The 17311-nt window shown below is 35.9% G+C and overlaps 1 protein-coding gene and 1 non-coding gene across 4 annotated transcripts in view; one reads left to right on the top strand and one right to left on the bottom strand.

The window, feature by feature from the left end:
- The window catches only part of EPC2 (enhancer of polycomb homolog 2), a 110787-nt gene that overhangs the window by 16086 nt on the left and 77390 nt on the right, over nucleotides 1-17311 (top strand). The window lies entirely within an intron of this gene.
- Nucleotides 10180-10286, bottom strand: LOC116866961. The gene has a single exon (XR_004382524.1). It is a non-coding gene; the product is annotated as a U6 spliceosomal RNA (small nuclear RNA).

Here is a 17311-nt window from a genome sequence, read left to right as displayed (position 1 = left end):
CCTGCCTCTCTGCCTACTTGTAATCTCTGTCTGTCAAATAAATAAATTAAAAAAAAAAACCCACAAATATTTTCTCTGTAAGGTGCATCACAGCCTTCTTGTGCTTAGGAACACTAGACAGCACTTGAGCACTTGGGGAGCCTATAAACAATGACATCAACAAAAAACCCACAAAAATGCGAAAAAGTGGCACTAAAAAGGACATTAGAAGTACACTTGTTTACAGTGTGAGAGCTGAAACAAAGAGTGTCACCTTTTTTGACCTCCAGTTGGGAACAGATGACTGGGGTGACTCAAATGCAGCTCTGTACATTCTTTGAATGACTGTGGAAAGTACTGCACATAGTGATTTGGGGGTCACAGATTTTTGTGAGGTGAATTTGCAAACACAGAATTTGAGAGTAATGAGGATTGGCTATACATATGTTTCCCCCTTCCCATTTCTATTTTGTTCAACGAACTACTTACTGATTTTATGATTCACTAGAAATTCAAAACACAGTGTGAAAAACAGTGTTCTGATTCAGCAACATATGTTATATATTATTTACTAGTTATGCAGTGATAGGTAGCTAGTGATATTAAACTATATATATGTAATTTCCCTCATTTAGAGAATATAGGTTTAATCTTGATAATAGGGAGCTGTGGTTTTGGAGGGTACATCATTGGGTTTGTTATTTGTAAAATCTCACTGAATGGATTGTGGAGAGCATCGCATGGGTGCAGAAGTTGGTGGTGGTGGCGGCATCAGGAGCAGCCGCAGCAAAGGCAGCAGAGTGGAGACTAGGCTAGTTATAAAGCCAGTGCAACTGGAAATGTGATTTCTAGTTATGTATTTTCAGCAGATTTGTGACAAGACAATTTGGATGCCTTGTGGATTAGGGGATTTCAATTAAGTCTTAATTTTATATCAGGGATTCTTAATTGAAGTCTCTGGTACTGAGATAGACTTAATGGGGTCTGTGAACTTACTGATTTTTTTTCTTTTTTAACCAGTTATATATGTATGTCTCCTGATTATTCCCCTCATCATCAGATTATTAATGAAGTAAATGACCTGAAGGAGGTTAAGAATTACGTTTTAGGAGATAATACAGATTATTTATCTCATTATTAATCCTCATTGCACTTGAATCACAAAGTTCTAAATTTTCTGAGAATTCTAAGGCATTTTAAAAGCTTTATACTGAATTTACATTGTTGTGAAATGCAGAATTTTTACATGGAAGCATGTCACTGAGGAATATAAGTATATTGAATATAAGAATTATTTTAAGCACAGAATTAATATTTAGATATTGTTTGCCTTTATTACTGTCGGTTTGTATTTAGAACAGTGGCACAGGAAGGTATTCGTTCTGTGGAGTGGTAAAGCAGTACAGAATGATCATTGGAGATGTGCTTAGCCATTTGAACATATCGTAAGGTAGCTAGTATTTCTGTAGATTGGAAAAGTAAAACCCCAAAACATCCACCTTGTTTTATGTTTTTAAAATACAGACCTTTTAATTATAATGTCCTTTATATGCTGATTTGTAAAAATTTCAGAATATACCAAAAATTTATAAAGAGGGAAATGTAGATTCCTTCCAGTTCTGCCATTCTGAGATATCCGTGGTTGACCCTTAGGTGGATGTACTTTCTTCCTTTTCCCCTTCTGTACTTGAATATTTATAGATACATATATATATATAGGGGAGTGTGTGTGTGTGTGTGTGTGTGAGAGAGAGAGAGAGAGAGAGAGAAAGAGAGAAACATTTGGTTTTTAACCTGTCCCTTTCAGATTGAAAAATCTGTGGAAAGACTGGCCCAGCCTGAATCATCTTGGCCATTACTGGATTAGCTGTAGGCAGTGTAGGCTGAGAGTTGGATGGTATACGAGGATTGCGGTTTGCATTTTAATCATTAGTGTAAAGAGAGTTTGGAAGGAAGGAATAGTGATTCCTCAAAACAAGGGAATTTAAAGCATAAATACAGTTGTTTAAAAAATGCTGGTGGGATAGGCATTGATTTTAATTTATTGATACTATATCTAGGTTGTGTTTCATTGTATCTATTTATGGTAATTAATCAGTTCCCTTTTGATGAATATTGGTTGTTATGTAGCCAGAGTTTTTAGTTCTTAATAAAAAATGCTTCAGTTTTTTAATTGAAATTGAGGTGTTTTGCCTCCTCTCTCAGGTTATTACCTTGTTTTCTTGTAGAACTTGTGTAGTTTGTTCTGGTTCACATGGCTCTGTATATGGGTCCATTTTTTTTTCCTCATCTAAATGGATGTACAGTTGTCCAAACAGCATTTTTTAAAAAAATATTTTCTTCCTGGTTTGAGATGCCACTTTCATCATTTTTGAAATTCGTTAGGCATTTGGATTTATTTTTTAATTTTCTGTTTTGTTTCATTGAAGATTTACTGTTTTATTTTTAAAATTTTTTGAAGATTTACTGTTCTAATCCTTTCATTGTTTTATCATATATTTATAAATTTTAAAAGTTTATGGTGAGGTTAGTTACTTCTCCCATTCTTACTGCTCTCCTTTTTCAGAGTTTTCCTTACTATTGTTGCTTATTTTTCCATATGAACTTTATATATTTTGTCTAGCTCGAGGAAGAAAATATTGGAGTTTTTATTGGCATTTACCTTACATTTATAAATTAACTTATAGAAAATTGACATCTTTGTGATGTTGACTTCTTATTCAAGAACATAGTTTGTCTCTTCATTTGTTGAAGTCTGCTTATATTTATTTTTCAGGAGCATTTTCTTCCATTTGCTTTGCTTTTGGTTAAGCTTGTTTTTGGTTAAGCTTATTTCTAGGATAATTTTATCACTTGGTTACTATTGTAAATGTCACCTTTTTTCCCCATTATACTTTATAGCTTGTTATTGTTTGTATTTCAAAAAACTTTTTATATGTTAACTTTATACCCTACTTTAAGTTACCTGATTGTTCTTGTTTTTGCATTGATTCTATTGAGTTATTATACAGATACCATATCGTTTGCTTACAGAGGTAATTTACCTCTGCTTTTCCAAGTAGTTTGCTTCTAATTGCCTTCCCTTATTTAAAATTTCCATTCCACGTTGAATAGTGAAGATAATGTGCATCTTTGTTTTGTTTCTTCAGTGTGACTGCCTATAGTGTTTCTCCATTAAATAAGATGTAGATTCTCCTAAACTGATCTACAGATGGAGAAAACAAAATAAGGAGGCACCTGGTTGGCTCAGTTGGATGAGCATCTGACTCTTGGTTTCAGCTCAGATCATGATCTCTTACCAGTGTTGGGCTTGGTGCTGGGCGTGGAGCCTGCTTAAGATTCTGTCTCTCCCTCTGCACATAGTCCTCCCCACCCCCCAACTCCTTTGCTTTTTCCCTCCGTCTCTCTCCCTCTCTCTCTAAATAAATAAATATTAAAGAAAGAAAACACAGGGGTACTTGAGTGGCTAAGTTGTTAAGTGTCTGCCTTTGGCGCAGGTCATGATTCCAGGGTCCTGGGATTGAGCCCCACATCAGGCTCCTTGCTCAGTGGGAAGCCTGCTTCTCCCTCTCCCACTGCCCCTGCTTGTGTTCCCTCTCTGGCTGTCACTCTCTCTGTCAAATAAATAAATAAAATCTTTAAAAAAAAAACCACAGTAGGCATTTACAATAGAATGTAATAATATATGTGATTAATAAAAATATATGTAAAATCTCCAGTGTTTCTATCATGAATGAGTCTTGAATATTTTTAAGTGCCTTCTTGGAATTTATGGAAATTTTCCCTTCAGATCTTTTCATTATTGATGAATTATAATATTGAACCAAACCAACATTCGTGGAATGTACCCCATTTGTAATGAAATACTAATTTTCTTAAAATATTTTTAGTCTTATTACATTTTTCTCTGTAAAAGAATTTATCAGGCTTTGGCTTCTTGTTGGCCCAAGGTGGCCACTCCATAACTTATAAATTTATATCTGTTTAAGCAACCAACTCTGGCTGAGAATAGTGATTCACTCTCATTTCTAACTTTCCTGGAGATGGAGTATGATTGGGCTAATTCAGATAAGGTATCTAGCATGATTCACTGTCTAGCATGATTGACTGTCTTTGGGAGAAAGTGAGATCATTTACCAGTTTGGTGGATGGCAACACACTCCTGGGGAGAGAATGGTAGTTGAGAGAGTGGACACTGGTGGGAGTGAGACTGATTGCTCAAAAGGTGTCTAATTGTAATTTTGTATTTTGCCAATACCACATTTATAGTTTAGCAAAATTGCAGGTTTTACTGAACAGAGTAAGATTTCTTACGTTATTATAAGTAATAATGTATTATTATTATTGTTGTTGTTGTTATTCTATTACTGGATCACCACTGGCTTTCCTTTTTTTTTTTTTTTAAGATTTTATTTATTTATTTGACAGACACAGATTACAAGTAGGCAGAGAGGCAGGCAGAGAGAGAGGGAGAAGCAGGCTCCCTGCTGAGCAGAGAGCCCGATGCGGGGCTCGATCCCAGGACCCTGGGATCATGACCTGAGCCGAAGGCAGAGGCTTTAACCCACTGAGCCACCCAGGCGCCCCACCACTGGCTTTCTTACCTACTCTATAGGACATGTTTTCAGTGGTTATTTGGAGTTAAGAAAGATCCTGAAGGGCTCTCTGAGTCACCTTCCACTGCCACTGCCCACCCCACCCCAAGGGGGAAACTCTTATTTTTAGTATAGGCATACAGTTGCATATATCCAATTCAGATGAATCTGGAGATAGCATCAGATCCCATAAGAGCTCAGTTCTTTAAGACTGCTCCTCTCCCCCACGTTCAGATGCCAATCACAAGTCCAGATTGTCACATGTGCATCTGACCAACTGGTTATAGATTGGAGTATCAAATTACCACTTCTTTGGGTTCAGTTAATTTGCTAAACTGCTCACAGAACTCAGATACATTTTACTTGATCGTTACTGGTTTACTATAAAAGGATAAAAAGCAGGAACAGCCAGGTAGAAGGAAATGCATAGGGTAGGGTAAGAGAAATTGGCACAGAGTGTCTATACCCTCTTGAAGCATGCTCCTCTCCAATTACCTCCATGTATCCATCAGCCTGTAAGCTCTCTGAATCCAGTCCTTTGGGATTTTTTATGGAGTCTTCATTACATACACATGATTGATAGATCATTAGCCATTGGTGATTGATCTGTGATCTGTAGTCCTTCTCCTCTCCCCAGAGATTAGGGGGTGGGACTGAAAGTTCCAACCCTTTAAATCACATGATTGGTTCTCCTGGCAACCACCTCCATCCTTAGGTGCTTTCCAAAAGTGACCTCATAACATAATCTCAGATGTGTTTGAAAGGGATTTGTTAGGAATATCAAGACACACTTACCACTTAGGAAATTCCAAGAGTTTTAGGAGCTCTGTGCCAGGAATGGGGACAAAGACTGAATATATATTTCTTGTTATCATAGTATTACATGGAGTTTCAAAAGTTAGAATTTATATAGTTATCTATAGTGACATTATTTTGTTTAGCCAGAAGTTTTTATTTAAAAGATAGCTTCTAAAATAGATTTATTGGGGTGCCTGGATGGCTCATTTGGTTGAGTATCTGCCTTCAGCTCAGATCATGATCTTGGGGTCCTGGGATCAAGCCCTGCATCAGACTCTCTCTTCAGCGGGGGGTGGTCTGCTTCTCCCTCTCTGTGCCACTGTGTGCGTGCTCTCTCTCTCTTAAGTGAATAAATAAAATCTTTTTAAAAACAAAATAGATTTATTGAAGTATATTGATGAATAAACTGCATGTACTTAGCATGTACAGTTTGTTGATGTTTGTATGTATACACCTGTAAAAACGTTATTAATACAGTCATGGTTAACAAACATATTTGTCACCTCCAAAAGTTGTTTCCTCATGCTCCTTTATAAGCCCCCTATTCTTTGCAGGCAGTCACTGATCTGCTGTCACTGTAGATTAGTGGTTTGCATCTTCTAGACTTTTCATATAAATGGGGTCATAAAGCATATTATTCTTCTTTGGTTTCTTTCACTCAGCATAATTGTTTGAGATTCATACACACTGTACCATGTATCAATAATGCATGTCTTCATATTGCAAGAGTAGTCCATTTTACAGATATACCAGTTTATTCACTCATCTGTTGATTGGTTTTTGGCTATTACAAATAAAGCTGCTGTGAGCATTTTTATACATCTGTTTTCATTTGTTTTGGGTAAATACCTGGGGATGAAATGGCTTGATTGTATGGTGGGTATATTAAAACTGTTTAACTTTTCTAAAAAACTGTTAAACTATTTTCCAGAGTAATTATGCCATAAAGGTACCTTTTGTGAAATGCATAGTTGAGAACCTTGTTACTCAAAGTTCAGTTTGTGAATATAGCATATAGTTCAATAAAATCCCTGAATTTCAAGTCCTATCCTACACCTCTTGAATCAAGAATGTGCATTTTAGAAAGAGTGCTAGGTGGTTAGATGCACCTTAGAATTTGAGAAGCCCTGGTTTAGAGCAGTGGTACTCAACCTTTCTTTTTCCTCCTTTCTGTAACACCTGAGGGTTTTGATACGTTTCTGTGAACTTCTCAAATGGGTCTGGGAGATGCTGGATGATTTTAAAAGTCTGAAAGATGATATTGATAAATGCAGAGTATTCTGTGCCCCACCCCCACCCCAGTGATTGCTTTCATTATACTGATTTTACTTATGGCAGTAAAGTGTTCATGTGTTGCCCATTTCAAATTTGGTAGTTTCCAGAGGAACTGCTTCCCAAGCATTTTTCAAGTATAGAGCTCTGTAGCCTGGCACAGGGTTGTTTTTTATTTTTGTTTTGTTTTTGTTTTTGTTTTTTTGCTGGGTGAGAGAGACTCCTTTTCTTTTTGTGTAATTTCTTGGATGAGTGATTCCATTTGCTAGCTTTTTTTTTTTTTTTAATGTTCTTGTTTTTACTTTGTATAGCCAGTGATTCTTGGTTTTCACATATAGGTGTCTTGAAATTTTACGTAAGTTTTCTCTCTTAGTATTTAAGAGATGCAAAATAATGTCAGAGATGACTTTGTTAGTCAATAGATAAATTAACTGAATATCAAATAATGTTTTTTAAAGCTGTGTGTCATGATTTATTTTGCTTACTGTTTTGAATTTTCTCTACTAATTTCTGTTGTTGCTTGGATATTTAAGAGCAAGCCAGCTACTGATGTTACTGTCACCTTCCTAAATTAGTGTTGATGTTGAAGGTTATGGTCTTAATCAACATTAGGAAATTCTCAATTTAAAACAAGGTTTCAGAAAACCAACAATTAGATAACAAAAGATTAAACATTTGTTACTTTATGAAGTAGAACTAATTAGTGTTATATAACTTCTAATTGAGTTGTTTTCCAAAAGTTGATTTGTAAGTCAGGTATTTTAGAATTATAATGGGTATGATATAATTAAGATTACAATAAGATTGTTTTCACTTCTACATTTCGTCTTAAGATATTAGTTACTCTAGTCATTAAAGTCCTCTCACCCCCTTTTTTCTTCATATCCCTACAGGCAATTAAGATAGAGAAGCTGTGGGTGATTGAGTTCTTATTCATTGAAAATTTAACACAGCTGTTTTTCAGAAGAGACGAAGCTTTACCATGTTATTAAATTCTAAAAGGAATTTATTGCAAATGGGCACTTATCCATTTAGTTGATAAATGTCTTTAAGTTCAGTTTTACAGAAAAAGGCAGAACGTTAGTAATGTGACTTCATTGTGTGGGAAGGGGTTGTGTTTTTTGTTTTTTTGGTTTTTTGTTTTTTTAGCTAAAGCTAATGTATTTCTTTGGGAGGCAAAATTAATGAAATACATATAACTTTACTTACAAAGGCAGTATTTAGAATAGTAGAGGAATGGATGGGTAGCACGTTGAGAGCAGATATCCCTATCTTCCTAATTTTAAGAGAGAAGCATTCAGTATTTCACTTAAGTATGATGTGATTTTTGCTTTGGATAGATCCCCTTTATCAAATTGAAGAAATTCCCTTCTATATTTTTAGTTTTCTGAGAATTTTTAGAAAGGGTGTTGGATTTTGTGATTTTTCTGTGTATAGAAGTGATCATGGCATTTTAAAAAATTAATGCAATGAATTATATCGATTTTGAAACCAAGGTTGCATTCCTGGGATAAACCCCATTTGGTTCTGTTTTATTCTTTTAATGTGTTGTTGAATTCTCTTTGCTAAATTTTTATTTAGGAAGATTATATCTGTTCACAAGGAATATTTGTCTGTAGTTTTCTTCTCCTATAATGTCTTTTTCTGGTTTTAGTATCAGGTTAATACTGGCTTCATAGAATGAGCTGGGAAGTATTCCTTCCACTTCAGTATTATGGAAAAATTTGTTTAGAGTTTGTATTATTTCCTCCTTAAATATTTTATAGAATTCACTAATGAAGCCATCTGTCCCTGGAATTTTCTTTGTATGAAGGGTTTTTGACTATAGTTCAGTTTCTGTATTAGGGTCATTCAGGTTACCTATTTCTTGCTGAGTGAGCTTTGGGTAAAATTTGTTTCTTTCAAGGAATTTGTCCTTTTCACTTAAATGACAGGTTTATTGATAAGTTTGTAATACTCTAAGGTGATGTTTCCTCTCTTGTGCCTGACATCGGTCATTTGTGTCTTCCCACTTTTTTCCTCATCAGTCTGGCTAGAAACTTACCAATTCTATTGATTTTGTTAAAGAATTAATGTTTGGTTTCACTGATTTTTTTTTTTTTTTCCTGTTGATTTTGTTTCAGTTTCATTGATTTTCACTTTGATCTTGATCATTTCCTTTCTTCTGCTTATTTGGATTTAAATTGCTCTTTTGCTAGTTTCTGAGGGTGGAAGCTAAGGTCATTGATTTGAGACCTTTATTTTAATACACGTATTGAGTGCAGTACATTTCTTCTAAGTGCTGTTTTAGCAGTATTTTTTGACTTTTTGTTTAAATTTTCATTCACTTTAAGATACTTTCTAGTTTCTATTTGATTTTTTCTTTGACCCTGGGGTTATTTAGAAATGCGTTATTTAGTTTCCAAGTATTCAGTGGTTTCACAGGGATCTTTCTGTTATGAATTTCTTTTTCTTTTTTCCCCCCCCATTCTAAATTTCTAACTTCATTCCATTGTGGTCTGAGAACATTTGGTTTGAATTCTTAATATGCTTTACAGAATATGTTCTGTCTTTGTAAATGATTCCTGTGAACATGGAAAGAAGGTGTATGCTACCTTTGTTGGGTGGAGCATTTTGTAAAAATCAGGTTAAGTTACCTGGTAGTGTTACAGTACGAAGTGTCTCCTGATTTTCTGTCTAGTTGTGTGTGTGTGTTTTTTTAAGACTTATTTATTTATTAACATATAATGTATTATTTATTTCATGGGTACAGATCTGTGAATCATCAGTTCACAGCACTCACCATAGCACATACCCTTCCCATTGTTCATAACCCAGCCACCCTATCCTATGCCCCGAAGCAGCCCTCAGTTTGTTTCCTGAGATTAAGAGTCTCTTATGGTTTGTCTCCCTCATTGAGAATATGGTATTAAAATCTCTGTAATTGTGGGTTTGTCTCTTTACCCTTGAAGTTACACTGATTTTTGTTTCATGTATCTTGGAAGTTTTGTTATTGGGTACATAAATGAGTAGGATTAAGTCCTTTTGACCGATTGATCTGTTTAAGCATAATGAAATAAACTACTTTTTTGTCATTTCCTTCAGATTTTCTACATAGATGATCATAATATCTGTAAAGACAGTTTTATTTCTTCTTTCCCTATCTGTATGCCTTTTATTTCCTTTTCTTATTTCACTAGCCAGAACTTTTCAGTATGATGTTGAAACAAAGTGATGAGGGGACATTCTTGCTTTATAACTTATCTTAGTGGGAAAGCTTCAGGTTTCCCACCATTAACTATGATGTTAGCTATAGAAGTTTTGTAGATAGTCTTTGTCAAATTGAGGAAGTTCCCCTCAATTCCTAGTTCACTGAGATTTAATATGATTTTTGAACTGGTTAGTTTTCATTCTGTCGTCTTACCATTTCCCCTTCCTCCCTACTTCTTTCCCTCCTGTCTTTTTTAGTAGGTTCTGTGCCCAGTGTGCAGCTTAAACTACAATCCCTAGATCAAGAGTTGCATGCTGTCCTGACTGAGGAAGCCAGGCCCCCCTAAAAAATATCGAACACTTCATGGATTTGTGTGTCATCCTTGTGCAGGCGCCATGCTAGTCATCTCTGTATTATTCCAATTTTAGTATGTGTGCTGCTGAAGCAAGCACTATTTTCTGTTTCTTCTCTTGTTTGTTTTCTTTCTCTCTTACTCTGCCTTCTTTTGGATTATTTTTTTTATGATTCCACTTTATCTGTTTTTGGCTTACTTGCTATAACTTTTTTTTTTTTCTTTTTGCTTTACTTTAAGTGATTGATATGGGAAATGGTCCTCAGAGAGGTCTGACATATTTCCCAGAGGACACTTGATAACGCCTGGAAACATTTTTGATTTTCATGCTGTGGGGGTGGGGGTGTTACCATCATCCCATGGGTAGAAGTCAGGGATGCTTAAGCATCTTCCAATACCCAAGACCTCCCACAAAAAGGCTTGCCTTGCCCAGAATGTCAGTAGTTCCAAGGTTGAGAAATTCTGTTTAGGGGTTTATAGTATACAGATCATTCTTGACTTACAATGAGGTTATATCCCCCTAAACTTATTGCAAGTTGAATATGTTATAAGTCAAAAGTGTATTTAATGCACCTAACCTACTGAACATCATGGCTTATCCTAACCTACTTTAAATGTACTCAGAACACTTACATTAGCCTAGAGTTAGGCAGAGTCATCTAGCAGAAAGTCTTTTATAGTAAAGTTTTTAATATTTCATGTAATTTATTGAATACTGTACTGAAAATGAACAACAGAATTGTTGTACGGTTAAGAATAGTTGTAAATGTATGGGTTGTTTACCCTCATGATTGTGTGGTGGACTAGGAGCTGCAGCTTACTGCTACTGCTCAGCATCACAAGAGGGCATTGTAACACATATTGCTAACCCAGGAAGAGATAACGATTCAAATTTTGAAGTATGGTTTCTACTGAGTGCATATCATTTTCAAACCATCGTAAAGTGAAAAAAATTGCAACTTGGACTGTCATAACTCGTGGACTAGCTGTATATCTTTAGCTTATCACTGTCTGTCTTTAAGTGATATACCACTTACCTATAGTGTAAGAACCTTATGTATTTCCATATCTCCCTTCCTGAATCTTATGTTATTGTTTCCATACATTTTACACTTGTAGTAAACCCTGTAGCACTTTCTTATTTTTACTTAAATAACCAGTTATTTTTCAAGTACTTTTAAATGATAAGAGAAAGAGGTAGGTATTTATCTTCATAATTATTATTACTCCTTCCCATCAGTTTATTTCATATCCAGACTTCCATCAGGTATCATTTTCCTTCTTCCCAAAGGATTACTGTTAACATTTTTTGTAGTGTGGGTTTGCTGATGACGAATACTGCAGCTTTGGCAAGTCTAAAAATGTTATTTCCCCATATTTGTGTGTGGTAAGGCACATAACAAACATCCTTTTAATAATTTATAAATGTAAATTATAGTATTATTAACTGTATGGGCATTTGTATAATAGATCTCTAATGTCGCCTTTGTTTTTGAAATTATTTTTCCTGGATACGGAATTCTAGCTTGACAGTTTTTTCTTCCAGTATTTAAACAATGGTGCTCCAGTCTTCTCAGTTGCACTGTTTGTTTGTTTGTTTCCCCTAAGATTTTATTTATTTATTTGAGAGGGAGAGTGACACAGGGAGGAAGAGGGAGAAGCAGACTCAAGCCCAACATGGTGTGCCATTCTGGGTCCCCAAGGTCATGATGTGAGCCAAAGGCAGATGCTTAACAGGTTGAGCCACCCAGGCACTCCCACTTGCTGATGAAATTCAGTGTCATCCTTTGTTCCTCTATGTAGCATGTCTTTTTTTTTTTTCCCCCCCAGCCTAGTTTGTGGGAACAGGTGCTCTTCTTGGCCCTGACAGGGACTTTTCCTTCTAGTCCTTTGGGATAGTTCTTTCTTTAATGCCTTATAGTTTATTCACAAACCTGTGCTGATGAGTACTATGCTGAATACTGCAGAGAACTCTCTGCAGATCTCCTGGACTCTCTCTACAGTGCCTTCCTTTTTGGTACTCTGTTTATGAACCTTAGGTACCTTCATCTTCTTAGACTATTGTTTCTGTTTCTTCAACTCATGAAGTCTTTTGGCTTTGTCTTAGTTCACTTTCCTGCTCCATGGCATAGAAGCTTTTCCAGGGTAGTAAGCTGAGGCAATTGTAGGACTGTTTGTTTTGTTTTACTTCTCTTAAGTATCATTGTCCTTCATTGCCTGGTGTCCAGTGTCTGGAAAAGCATTGTTTCACCTCTCATTAGATTTTTTTTGTTGTTGCTTTTAGTAGGAGGATGAATTCATTTCCTGTTACTTCACCTTTTTTCTTTGGAATTTTTCTAAAAGAGTTTTCTTATTTATTTGAGAGAGAGAGTGTGTGCGTGTGCACAATTGATGGAGCAGCAGCAGGAGAGGGAGAAGTAGGCTCCTCGTTGAGCAGGGAGCTTGATGCAGGGCTCTATCCCAGGACGCTGGGATCATGACCTGAGTGAAAGGCCAGACACTTAACCCAGCTGAGCCACCTAGGTGCCCCTGCAATTTTTTTGGTAGTAAAATTCATGTAATGCAATTCACCATATTAAAGTGTGCAGTGGTTTTTACTATAATCAGTGGTGTACATCATAACTGTCTTGTACCAGAACACTTCCATTACCCTAAAAAGAAATCCTGTACCCATTAGTCACCTTCCATCCCATGACCCCTTCCACTCCCCAACAACCACTAAACACTTTCTTTCTCTCTCTCTTTTTTTTTTTTTTTTTTTTTAAGATTTTGTTTCTTATTTGACAGACAGCAGGAGGAAACAAGCGGGGGCGGGAGTGGGAGAAGGAGAATCAGGCTTCCCACTGAGCTGGTAGCTGATATGGGGTTCAGTCCCAGGACCCTGGGACCACAACCTGAGCTGAAGGCAGATGCTTAATGACTGAGCCACTCAGGTGCCCCTCTTTCTCTGTGGATTTGCCTATATCTGGACATTTTCTGTTAATGGAGTCATACAACATGTGGCCTTTTGTATCTGATGACTTCCACTTTATAATGTTTTAAGGGGTCATGCATGTTGTAGTACTTTGTTCTTTTTATGGCTAAATAATATTTCACTGTATGTATGTCATCTGTGTTGGAGTGGAAGTCAGCTGCTGCATCCTTTTAACTATTTTCTCACCCATATAGTCCATACTTGGTCTCTCCAGGTGATTTTAATATGCTGCCAGGACTGAGAATTAGATTTAGAAAGTTAGTACTAGAAGAGAGGCAGGTTTAATTAGGATAAGACAAGATCTTATCTAGAGTCTTATCTTGTCTTCCTCTCTCCTTTTTTTTTTTTTTTTTTTTTTTTTGGTTAAGGAAAGATACCAGATTAGTAGTTTTAAAGATTGGCTGGTTGCTTTTTGTAATATGTACTATTTGAGTAAATTGTAGAAAATGTAGAGGGGAAAACAGAGACCACCTATAATTTCACTAGTTAATACTTTGGCACATTTCTTACTGGATTTTTTTTTAACTCTACATTTATTCATGCAGTCATCTTCACATTCTGTTTGCTTTCCTATATTTGAGATTATCTTCAGTAAGTGATTTTGTTTCCTGCTTTTTCTACTTAATACATAAATATTTTCAGATGTCATTATTTTTCAAGAAGTCTTACTTGGCAATGGATTTAAAGCTTGGAAACATCTTACCAGGGTGCCTGGGTGGCTCAGTCATTGGGCGTGTCTGCCTTCAGCTCAGGTCATGATCCCAGGGTTCTGGGATCGAGCCCTGCGTTGGGGTCCCTGCTTGGGGGGACACCTGTTTCTCCCTCTCCCACTCCCCCTGCTTGTGTTTCCTCTCTCTGTCTGTCAAATAAATAAATAAAATCTTTAAAAAAATTTTTTTAAATAAAACTCACCTTTTAAAAAAAAGACCCTCTTACCAAACTGTTTTCCAGATTATACCAATTTATACTTTAACACATTCACTAGCACTCATTCTTGAAAGTGTCTGTTATACTCATCACAATTTCACGAGCATTGTCAATATTGTCTTGCCATCATGTATTGTTTACATTAATGTTTTGTTTCATCTTGTTATTTTTTCTTCTTTTTTTAAAATTTTAAGTGGGCTTTGTGCCCAGTGTGGGGCTTGAACTCATGACCCGGAGAGCAAGGGTGGTATGTTCTACCAACTAAGGCAGCCAGGTGCCCCTTTTCTTCATTTTAAAAATCATCTCTATGGAAGTGTAATTTATATACAATATAAATCATTTATTTCATGTGTGGTTCTGTGTTTTAATAAACAAATGTACCTGTGTGACCACCATTCCAAACAATAAGAACATTTTCATTCCCCACAAAAATCCCCTTTAACCCTTTTGCAGTCATATCCTCCACCCCGTTTCAGTCAACTAATGATCTGATTTCAATCACTATGTATTAGTTTTCTCTGTTCTCACATGTCATATAAAGGGAACCATGACGGTTCGTAGTCACTTGGCGTCTGGTTATTTCTCAGTATACTTTTTTGGGGGACTTTAAAAATAACTTTTATTACTGAAGTAGCTTTGACACACAGTGTTACATTAGTCTCAGGTGTACAACATAGTGATTCCACAGCCCCATACATTACTCACTGTGCATCATGGTAAGTGTAGTCACAGAACAATGTTATTACAGTATTATCATATTCTTCATACTGTACTTTTCATTTCTTTGACTTATTTTATAACTGGAATCCCCTTCACCTAGTTTTCTCATCCTCCAGCCCCCTCCCCTAAAGTGGAATAAACTTTTTATTTAAATTCAGTTAATTAACATAGTATATTTTTAGTTTCAGAGGTAGAGTTAAGTGATTCATCAGTTGCACATAACACCTAGTGCTCGTCTCATCTCATGCCCTCCTTAATGCCCATCACCCAGTTACTGCATCCCCCCACCTAACTCCCCTCCAGCAACCCTCAGTTTGCGTCCTACAGTTAAGACTCTCTTGAGGTTTATCTCCCTCTCTGATTTTGTCCCATTCTACTTTCCCCTCTTTCCCCCCATTTCTTCTGTTTTACTTCCCAAATTCCACATATGAGTGAAATCATATAATTGTCTTTCTCTGATTGACTTAGTTCAATTATCATAATATCTTCTAGTTCCAGTTGCAAATGGTAAGTTTTTCATTTTTTTGATGGCTAAGTAATATTCCTGTGTGTGTGTGTGTGTGTGTGTGTGTGTGTATAAACATACACCATATCTTCTTTATCCATTCATCTGTTGATGGACATAAGGGCTCTTTGCATAATTTGGCTATTGTGGACATTTCTGCTATAAACATTGGTTTGCAGGTGCCCTTTTGGATCACTATGTTTGTATCTTTTAGTTAAATCCCTTGTAGTGCAGTTGCAGGGTGGGGGGAGCTCTATTTTTAAACATTTGTTTTTTGGAGTAGTTGTACCAGCTTGCATTCCCACCAGCAGTGTAGAGGGTTCCTCTTTCTCCTCAGTATAGTTCTGAGGTATATCATTGTTGTGCATATCATCAGTTTGACCCCTCTTAATTTTTCTTTTTTTAACTCTGTAGTATTCCAATGAATGAATCTGTCCACTTTGTCTGTTTACTTGTTGATGGTATATTTGTATTGTTTCCAGTTTTTGGCTATTGTAAGTAAAAGAACAGTTAACATCCATGTGCAAGTTGTCTGTCAACATGCATTTCACTTCTGGGGTACATGTTTAGTAGGATTGCTGCGTCATGTGATACGCATGTATTTCTTTTAAGCACTTGCCAGAGAGCATGCATGGGGGAGGGGCATAGGGAGAGAGAATCTCAAGCAGACTCCCTGCTGAGCAGGGAACCTAACTTGGGGCTCCATCTTAAGATCCTGAGATCATGATCTGAGCCAAAATCAAGAGTTGGATGCTTAACCAAACTGACTGAGCCACCCAGGTGCCCCAAAATAGCCATGTATTTACTTTGTAAGAAACTGTCCAATAGTTTTGCAAAGGGGTGATATCATTTGACACTCCCACCAGCAGTTGGTGGTGTCAGTTTCTTAATTTAGTCATTTCGTGAGTGTGTAGTCAAAACTTCTGTGGATTCATTTTGCATTTTTCCTCATAAAAAGTTGTTGAGCATCTTTTCAAGTGCTTGTTGGTCATTACTATATTTTCTTTTGTGAAGTGTCTTTTTTAAATCTTTGACTCATTTTGTTTTTAAAAATTGGGTTGGTTTATTATTATTGCGATACAGGAGTTCTTTATTCTGCATAGAAGGGCCCTCACATATGTATTGTGAATATTTTTTCAGTCTGGCATGTCTTTTCATTTTCCGAAGTATGTGTTTTGAATAGCATAATTTTTTAATTTTCAGGAAGCCCAGTACATCATTTCTTTAATTTATAATCTGTGCATTTTGTGTCCTCAGAAATCTTTGCCAAACTCAGGGTCACTAAAATTTTTCTCCTATATTTTCTTACGGATTTTTTTAAGTTTAGGCTTTATATTTAGGCCTGTGGTCTGTTTTGAGTTAGTTTTTATGTAAAGTAAGAGATAAGAGCATAGGCTTATTTTTTTTCCACACTCTGTTCAGACCATTTGTGGGAAAGACTATCCTTGCCCTCATTCAGTTCCCTCATTAGTTGGCTCCTAAAATTCATTATCTTTATGTATGTGGGCCTATTTGTAGACTTTTTGTATGGTTGTTTTCTGTTTTACATGATTTTATGCTAGTGACACTGTTGAATAATTTAGCTTTATGATTTATGATTTAGTTTGTAATCAAATTGTATATGTCCTTCAGATTTACTTTTTCAAGGTTATTTTGGCTATTTTTCTTTTGCCTTTCTATATGAATTTTTGAATTAACTTGTCCATTTCTGTTTTTTAAAAAAACACTTGGGGTTTTGATTGGAATTTATTAGAAATTTAGAAAATTTGGAGGGAAATTTATCCAAGTAAATTTTTTTTGGAAAAGTATTGAACCTTCCAATCCATTAAGGTCTTATATTTCCATTTACATTGCTATGTTAGTTTCACACATGATTTGTTAAGCCTGTCTCTTAAGTATTTAATAGTTTTGATGCTGTTGTAAATGATACTGCTTTTTATTTTCAATTTTTAGTTGCCAATATGTGGAAATACAATTGAGTGTTTAATACTGACTTGTG

The sequence above is a fragment of the Lontra canadensis genome, unplaced genomic scaffold (genome assembly GCF_010015895.1).
Source record: "Lontra canadensis isolate GAN:19392208 unplaced genomic scaffold, GSC_riverotter_1.0 scaffold11, whole genome shotgun sequence".
Taxonomy (NCBI): domain Eukaryota; kingdom Metazoa; phylum Chordata; class Mammalia; order Carnivora; family Mustelidae; genus Lontra; species Lontra canadensis.
This window is presented reverse-complemented; position numbering and strand designations above follow the sequence as displayed.